The sequence below is a fragment of the Grammomys surdaster genome, unplaced genomic scaffold (assembly GCF_004785775.1).
Source record: "Grammomys surdaster isolate TR1022 unplaced genomic scaffold, NIH_TR_1.0 131, whole genome shotgun sequence".
Lineage (NCBI taxonomy): Eukaryota > Metazoa > Chordata > Mammalia > Rodentia > Muridae > Grammomys > Grammomys surdaster.
The window spans coordinates 2615941-2625650 of NW_021604589.1; the positions used below are offsets into that span (position 1 = coordinate 2615941).

The 9710-nt window shown below is 42.2% G+C and overlaps 1 long non-coding RNA gene across 1 annotated transcript; it reads right to left on the bottom strand.

Annotated features, from left to right (window-relative positions):
* Positions 1–1838: 1838 nt before the first annotated feature.
* LOC114616726 lies at positions 1839–7577 on the bottom strand. Its single transcript, XR_003710676.1, has 4 exons — positions 7487–7577; positions 6192–6348; positions 5130–5190; positions 1839–2952 (listed from the first exon to the last, which is right to left on the bottom strand). It is a non-coding gene; the product is annotated as an uncharacterized LOC114616726 (long non-coding RNA).
* Positions 7578–9710: the final 2133 nt, after the last annotated feature.

A 9710-nucleotide genomic window follows, 5' to 3' on the forward strand; every position in this document is an offset into this window, starting at 1 on the left:
TCTCTGTCCTCCACCTCCCATTCCCACCTCCAGCTTGTCCTTGTGTGGTTCAAGTGGTGGCAGTAGCACCAGCAGCTTTGAATGCAAAAATGGTGGTGAACCTGCTCATTTTAAATCACCTGCCTTGCTGACAGGAACAAAGTATATATGCTGGGTAAATAGATGGTGAGTGGTTGCCATCTTGACTTTGGAATAAAGATGGCCAAATTTTGGCTTCACCACCATCTTTCTCAAGGGCAAAACTGCAGGAGAGTTAGAATAAATCTCTCTATGGGAGAACAAAGGACCATGGAGCAGAAGACCCATTGGCCTAAAAAAAAACACCAGTATCTGAGGCTTCCTGGGAAAATGGGGAGTGTTTTCCTATGAGGCCTGTGGTCTCCAACTCAGTTCTCCAAGCCCAGAGTTGAATAAAATTACCACCCCCACAAATTTCTTTATAAATTACTTTATAAAGGCACTTAAAATAAGCCAACAACTCAATATTTGCCCAAACTACAAATAAATTGTTTCCCTTTGCCAATTTCTGTTTCCTGGTTTCATCTGAAATTCAGGTAAACTAAGATGAAAGACTTCTAGACCTAAGTGCCTGGGAAAGCTCCTATTTCTACAAAAACGGAAATCTGCTTATTCTCATTCACCTCCACTGAAAAGATGCTTCTCTTCCTTCGATTACTAAAAATAGAAATTAAAAAACATATACTCATTTTTATTTCCAGGTATGTACTGGGAGGTGGGGGTGGGCACAAGTGTCACAGCAATGACAAGGAACTCTGGAAGTCTAGACCAGTGATTCTGCTCTCAGCATGGTCATGCTAGCACAAGGTGTGACAGTGCCACCTAGTGGGCAAATGGCAGAGATGCTCACAACACCCTGAAGCAGTGGTTCTCAACCTTCCTAATGCTGCAACCCTTTAATACAGGGGAATACAAAGCTAAGGAGTTCTTCATGTAGTTAGTGGTGAGCTCAAAGCATAATATTATTTTTGTTGTTGCTTCATAACTGTATTTTGCTACTGTTATGAGTCATAATGTAAATATTTGATATGCTACTCCCTAAAGGGTCGTTCAATCTGCAAAGGGGTCACGACCCACAAGTTGAGAACCACTGCCCTAGAATCTATGTGCACTCCCACAATTTTGCAGCCCTAAATTTTGAGTGCCACAGTTGAGAAATCCTGTTCTATGAAAACCTAGGTCTTTTTTTTTTTTAAGTTTAGAAAGTTGTATCATACGATTATAGACGGGAACATACGACAAAGGCAGACCTACTGAATAGCAAAACCTGTCACAGAAAACGAGGTAGCATTGAACTGTTGTTAGTCTAGGGGCAGCATGTTCATGGTAGAAAGAAGAAAGTGACTTCACAGAAAGAGCATCAAGAAAGCTCAGAGTACTAGGGAAAGCATGCCCAGGCTTCTGACCAGTATCAAAAAAAAAAAAAAAAGAAAGAAAGAGAGAAAGAAAGGAAGGAAGGAAGGAAGGAAGGAAGGAAGGAAGGAAGGAAGGAAAACTTACTTTTTGAGTTAGGACTTAGGCAAGTGGACACAGGAATGCTCTGTAAGCAGCTTCTGAAAACAGGAGGCTTTTTATTACTCACCTATATAACACAGCGTTCTTTTAATCTCTGGAGATACCTGAAACCTATGATCTTTAGAAAGCTTTATATTTCAGAAACCAACTAGAACACAAATTTTAAACGGCATACTATTTTAATAGTACAATCTGATCAGAATGGACATCTTTTTAGAAAGTCCTTCAATGGCTCTGATTCTTTAAGACAGGGTCTCTCTCTGTATCCCAGGCTGGCATCAAACTCTAAACACCCCACTCACTCATCCTCTCTAGTGCCACTACAGCCAGCTGGTTTTGCTTTAAGGACATCAGCCACAGGTAGTTATGAATATCATGCAGGGATAGAATAATTGGGATAACTTGTCTAAATCTAGTTGGGCAGCTTGTATCTTTATCAATTACCCCTGAAATTATTATGAGGGCATCTTGTGAACTGAGAATTTATTGATATATAAATCTGACTGGTTAATTATAAGCTTCAAGAGTTTTGGTTTTACTGGGCATTGTGCTATCTAACTGCGAGCTGGGCGGTCACTGCATGGGGCTAGCTGTGGAGGCAGCAGGAGGAGGAGAGATTTTGGAGCTCTCAAGTCAGAGTGCATAGCTGGCCAGCCCACGGGGCAGAAAGTTGCTGGCAGTAGCACAGGAAGCCTGTCATATTCTTTTTTAATATTCCCCACAATATTTGCCCTTAGGCTTACAGGTTCAGTTTTATTTGTACTTTCTTTCCCCATACTCACCTGCTCTTTTACTAACTTAGACACTGACTGGAGGACTTCTTTACCAACTTCTTGGTGGATCCAGTATTAATCTCAAAGATGGAAGGAGAAAGACCACAGACCCAAATCATCATGACCAAATTAACTAAAGCAAGCTTTTTATTCCTGTACATGGGCTGCCTCCCCCTAAGGCAGGGTTCCAGAGGTCAGAATTGGACGTGAGGAACACAAGACTTTTATTTATTGCTCAAGGATAGGAAATGGAAGATTTGGCAGTCAAAATAGGCGGGGTTACAGGAGCCGAACATAAGGATAACAAGCTTGTCCCTCCTGAAACAAGAACATGATTGGAGGGCAGACAAGGTAGTCATAACAACAGGTAGCCATAAAAGAGTAGTCAGAGGAGGTCATATAACCCTTGGAAACAAGGGCAGGGCTGCAAGATGGTTATCAACAACTTCATGAAACAAAGGCATGATCGTCATTCCTGGAGTATTTGTAGTTAGAGTTACGGGTGGGGCCTAGCCTAATCCTTCAGAAACAGAGGCTTAATCATAAACAGGAAGGAACCTCCTTTACCTTTACTATTAGATGGCCTTTAAGTTTAACACAGAGGCAGCTTGGTTCTTCATCAGCTTTTTGCCAATGGCTTGGTTTTCTAAAAAGAAAAAAAAAACTCTCACCCCTCCTTTCTTCTCTTCCTCTACTTAAACAAAAAGCAGTCTGAAACAATTTGTTCATTTTCCTTCAAAATAGGATATGGTCTAACCAAACGGTTTTTTTCTCACACAGGTGGAAAAGGAAAAGGCAAAGGTGACTTTTATTAGTTGTGGAGTGAGCAAAGGTACACTGCCGTGAAAAATCTCATAGTAATGTCCTTTCTCTAGCCTGAAAAGGAACCACACCCCAACTTGCAGACTCACAGTGTAGATGACGAGCATCACTGGAGACACTTGATTGTCCTTTAACTTTCCTTCTCATGACCACAACGATCACTACATTACTTCCTCCTTAAGGATCTTTCAGGGTCATCTCTTCTTTTCCTTGCGCATGACAGCCAACCTAGCTCAGGCCTCTAGACCCTAGACATCTTATGACACTTCCACTGTCACCCCTCTACATCTGTGTCCTGACTCTCAGCAGATTCCTGAAATTACCCAGTGTGCTCATGCTAGAGACTATTGTACTAAAGTCCAACTTATCTCACCCCATTTCTTCCTTCCTTCTCAAGCCCTGGTTTCTTCCTGCTGCTTTCCTTGGTCAGTCCAAGCACGAGGTGCTAGAAACGGAACACACCTACCAGGTTATGAAGACTTGCTTCTAAAACTCACTTAGAAGTAATTCTTAAACAGGTCAACATCCTGACTATATAAGTTTACATAAAATATATTACCAGGCCTCATGGTGCATGTCTTTAACCCAGCATTCAGAAGGCCGGGGCAAGCAAATCTGTATGAGTTCCAAGCTAGCTCGAGTTATATAGTAAGACCCTGGTTCAAAAACTCAAACAACAAATTATCAAAATGAGTTTCTTTTCCCCTTTTCTAATCTATTAAAAAACTGAGAATGACCTTTGTGGCTTACTCCCACCTGTCAGACCAGCTCTCTATCCTGTCTTTTTCATGAAGGCTATGCTTTTCCCACAGAACCAAAGACCTTCTTAGTAGGCTCTGGCCTTAAGACAGGGTACAAACAATGGAGTATGCAGGCTCTCATTCAGGCTTTCCCGACACTCCCAGAAGCACAATCCCCTTGCTGGACTCTCAGGGTTCTGGTGAAATCTCTGAAGCTGAACTGACTAATCAGTGGGATTACATGGCACTGCTACCACAGGAAATAAAGCCTGCATTTCCTGTGCTCCAGGGCTTCATGTTAGTCCCAGGGAGCTGCAGGTAGCCTTAAACTCAAGAAATTCTTAATCCAGCCATTGCTTCTCAAGGTTACTGGAAGGTTGATGAAAGGGCATCCCATCCTCCTATTACTGCTATTACTACTGCTCTCCAAGTCTGATAGCCTTCAAAATCAATTGGAAAACTGGGAGAACTTAGTCATAACACCAAGCAGTGTCATCTGATAAAATGTTCTCTGAAGATGGAAATGTATGATATAAATATAGCAAGGAGTAGGCACAGTTATAAAAGTTTAACAAAATTAAAATTTCCTTGTAAATAACAAGTGACTCGTGGCTACATTTCAGAGACTCACACTCAAGTCTATCTGTTTGGTTTTGTCTGAGAAAGTGTTTCATAGCTGGGCCATAGTGTGGCCCAGAATTTCTTGGAACTCCTGCCTTGGCCTCCCTAAGGTCCCAGGTGTGAGACCTGTTTCACTTCACCCGTTTCACTTCTTTCTAAAGGTACAGAGACCACGAACATTAATAATCACTGGAGTAATATTACATTTGTACTATTCCTACTCTAGCTCATATCTGTCATAGCTCATTAATAGCAAAGGAAAATTTATTTCCTTACAGTTTAGGACCTTACGCCTTTCTTTTCTAGGTGACTAGGAATTTCATTAGCAACTAACATATGCAAACTATTAAATTACAAGTCAGAATAATCACCAGTTATAGTCTCTTATCTAAGGAAACAGCAAGCAATAAGCTTAGTTCACAACTAAAGATGGCTTTCAGAAAGCAAAAAATACAAGCACAGTGCTCAGGGATGTCCTGAAATGCTGGTTTCTAAATAAGATTCTACCTCTCAGTAATGCTGCTTTTGACAAGTCAGATTTAAACATCAGAAGAAGATATGCTGACAATCCTCTTACTAGAAACAGTAGCCAACACTGAGTTCTGAGCTGTGGGAATTAGCAAAGGCCTTTGCACTTTACCTTTCTTTAAGGTTCCACATTCTTGGTCATTCTAGGTCCTGAGTATACACCAGGTCTTCCCCTGTCAAAGAAGTTGCCAGAAACAATGGGTATTGTCTTTATAACTAAGCAGGGGAAGAGCACCATTATCTCAAGAGGACATATGCTCAGGGGCGCAACAAAGACCATATTTCCTGGGCGAAAATAGGTTGAGACAGTGTAGCATCTTGAAAGCCCAATAAGGCCTACTATACAGTAATTTTCTCAGAACAATTTAGAAATATGAACATGACTCACAAAAGTTAATCAAGTAAAATTCTGCATCTGTGGGCCACTATTTTTGTTTTCTTCGTTAGGACTAAACCCAGCAAACAATCCTAATATGTACATTCCGATTTTGGGCCTTCAGCTTTTAACTTCTATACATAAAAACAAATAATAATGATAAGCCACAGAAAGAAAGGTCCCACTCATATAAACATTAGTAAGTAGATAAACAGGACCTTTTCGATTTTAAGTCTAAGCACATGAAGTACCGGTGTTCTGAATAAACCAGGCTAGGTAGGGTGGAGGCATAACCAGCAGCCAGGAATTTACTTTGGTCAGGGCTAATTCCTTTCAGTGAAACCACAATCAATGTTGGAGAAAATGAACTGACAGTGTCACTATGTTCACGATGGCTTTCAAGCCATCAAGTATAACTAAACTAGCATTAGTAATGAATTCCTTTTCCTATATTTATTAATAAACTGCAAAGAAGTTGAGAAACCCGGACTCTTAGAGCAAAGCAATGTTTGAAAATACTATTTCATTGTCAATAGTGGATATGTATTAATCATTTAAAAGATATTAGTCATTTCATTAAACTCATCAAGATTCACATATATACAAGCCTGAGTGTGTACCCTCTTATCTCCATGGTGTTCTAACAGCATCATTTTGCTCCCCTTCGCAGAGGAGATTTGGACATGTCTTGAGACCATTTTGAATATGATCACTTTGGGGAAGGTACTATTGATAGGTCAGAAATGCCCCTTAACAGCTACCATGTTCAGGAAGATGCACACAGTGGGGAATAATTACCTCCTGGGGTTGAGGTGGCTCAATGGTCAAAGGCTCTTCCAGAGGACCTGAGTGAGTTCCAGGCTCAATGCCAAATCAGGTTACTCATAACTGCCTGTGACCCCAGCTCCAGGTGACCTAGCAGCCTCTTCTCACCTTAGTGGACTCATGCAGAAGCCTACACACATACACATAATTAAAAACAAAATTATTATCTCCTATTATAATCACTCCCTTCAACATGGCGTTATCAAGACCTGGATATTGTTGGGATTTAGGAGTTGCCCCACAAACTTCATCAACACCAATCTCAGTCAGACAGGGATGGTTTATTGAACACACACCCTAGGATTGACCAGTCAGGGGCACAGCTCAGACTTTGGGAGCTATGACCCCAAACATTTCTCAGGGCCATCTTATAAAGGCTAAAACTACTAAAACCACAATGAGCTCATATGCAGGTGCTAGAGGTGCTGCCTGGTGGTAGGCTCTGAATCAAGCTATTTGACATAACAGTTCATATTGATATTTAATTTGATGGGTCCTATTGGTGAAGCTTATAGTTGTGGAATTTCCTAAGATTAACTTCATAACCTCAGAACATAACTAGGTATATGGTCAGCATGACCCTGCTTTGAGTCAAGTTATTTTTCGGTGGCAATGACTGGTAGCCATATTACACCAACAATATGAAATAGCGGGCAGGCATGGAACAAAATGGCTACAGCTATGTTACAGTTGCAGAATCCAACAGATATAACTTTCAAGAAAGGAATGGGGAGGGGTGTGAGAAAAACCATCTACTAATGCACTCTATTTTCCATGTTCACAGCAAGGTACACACAAACTGGCCAGCTAGAATTAACCCTGAACTTCTTGCAAATGTTAAAATCCAACCTCTGGACAGCTTGAGATCCACAGAAATAAACAGAAGTATAGGGACCCTCCTTATCAAAAAAGACAACCTCAAACAGGCCATACTAGACTCTGAGATAGCTGAAATTGGTTGCAGTTCTTTTTCAGTTTCTGCATAATTTTAGCATGCTAAAGGTTTCAAAAAGAAAAGCTTTGTTGCGCATACTAGGCATACTCACAGTTCTTCAGGTACATATGTAATCCCACTGATTGTTTTACATATGTCAATAAAACTTTGGGATAGCAAAGGAGAGACTGGAGACTGGTAGACTTACAGGAAAGAAAGCAGGAGAAAAAGCAACAGTAGTTTTCAGAGATTATCCAAACTAAGGTGTACACATCCAAGTACTTCTCAATTTTTTTTTTTCAATAAAAGACAAACGAGGTAGAGTTATAGTTACGAGTTTCCAGCAGCTTCCATCCAGTAGCTTTTAATGCCGACTGTCACTAGGATCCAAGCCATTCACTATTTTGGAAGTTCCTCTTCTCTCGATCTGGAATAGGGCACAAAAGAAAAAAGATATTAAGAAATTGAGAAGTGGAGAAGGGTCAGATCTGTGTTCCAGACACAGCTGTGCTACCGATGCCTACCCTGGCGATGGCGTTATCCATTTCCAGACATCAATAATGCAGATCCGGACGAGTTCCGGCTTCTTCAGCCTCGGTTTCTAGAAATGTAGTCTCATCTCCTAAATGAATCAAGTCCTCAGAGGTCATTTAGTGACCCTTTATAGAAGAGAACGCACTGGGATCCTGCTGTTCGACACCTCACCAGTTCCTTGGAGAAGCCCGGGCTTGGATCTCCGTTATACTCTTGGGCCTACATCTTACCGCTTTCCCTGGACCAAGGTCTCTCAAGATAGTGTGTGTAAAGGCCAAGGGGTAGTCCCTGTCATCTCAGACAGGCCATGCTACCCTGTTGCTAAAGTTACATAGAGTCTCCGGTACTTACCGAATTCAATCTCCGCGCTGACTCCCGGCATGCAGTTCCTTGCGTCTCTTGGTTACGCCCCCTACGTCACGCCGCTACGCGAGATCTTGACCCCTGACCTGCCCGCTTTTTGGCCCATAAACCGGAAGTCCCGCCCTAGTGGAGTTTGCCGGCCTAGCGGCAGCTCCAGCTCCAGATCGCTCCCGCTCCGACTTTCTGCCATGGCTCTGCAAGTAAAGCACTGACGAGACCCTGATAACAGCCGAAACTAACTTGCCCAGGACTTTGCCTTCAGACAGCGGCAATCTATCACGCTTGAGCATATGGCCACGCCCATGTCACCAGCCCGCCTCCCTCCGACGCCTAGGCCACGCCTTTTCCTCTGGGCTGTACCACCTGCCACTTCTTACGGGTGGTGCTGTTACCATGGTGCCCAAGTCTGGCTGGGTCACTTCAGGTCTTGTCCCCCTCCTGCGTTAGACGTTCTTACTGGCCTATCAGAGCTTGGCTTGAGAGCAAGCTATGCGCAGGTCTCTCAAAGAGACCCCTTTTCCCCTGCGTGCTTATTTTCCTGTTTTACACTAGAGGCACCACATAAGTTCCCAAATCACCTACTGTGGGCTCCACATTGACTGCCCATCTCTCGCCAGATCGAGTACCTCTCTTATAAAGGGACACCCAAAAATCTCTCTTGAAAATAGTCCAAATTCTAGATGCTACGCTAAAAAAACCCAACTAACCAAAAACAAAAACAAAACACAAAACAAAACAAAAAACTCAAAACAACAACAACAACCAAAAACCCCAAAACAAAACAAACACACAAACAAAAAACCTGATAATGCTTTTTTTTCGTGTTTCTGCCAAACCAAAGCATAATGGTAATTTATGAGCAGAAACCGATAGGAAACAAAACTGCTTGCCCAATGGTGGGGTTCAGTGATGGAACCTCGCAACTCCTTTTTATGTCCTTATAATCAGACCTGGGAGCCAACTGAAACTGTTTCTTCCGGCCTCTCAGCAGGCTTTAAATACTAGACAGGTGTAGACCGCCCTTCTAGTTCTGGTGTGTCCTCCTTATGGCTTTCCCCAGATACCAGTTCTCCCTCGTACTGTGGGGCTGTTGAGACTGCGTCACACTTTCATCTCTGCTTGAAGCCCCCCATTCTCCGACATTACTCTTTCTTACTCCATTTATACTCCACAGAGACAATGCTAACCCACTGACGTTCCTCTCAGTCCAGAAAGCTCTGAATTGGCATGCCGGGAGAAAAAAAATTCCATTCGCTCTTCATTCCTATATTCAAAATGTATTTATCTATGACTATATTCTGAAAGTATAAGAAGCCTGAAAAAATCCTGAAGTTCCTTGTTTCAAGGACAAGATAAATAAAAAGATGTGGTAAGAGACTGGCTAGGTGGAACTGGTGCTTGGTAAGAGCTGGTCTGTTGATCCATCCAACCAGCAGAAGAAGGTGGGAGCATGAAACAGCTGGTCATTTCCATAGTAGTTACTACAGTCTCCCACACAATAAAACTCTCAACAAACATTCACTGAAAAGATCCCCTTTTCATTTGTGTGGAGGGTTACAAGTTTCCCCTCCATGACACAAAGATTAGCTCCGTGTGTCAGCAGTCAAGATTTTGCAATCACTTTAAAATATGAGTTGCCTTTTCCTCTACTTTCCACCCTC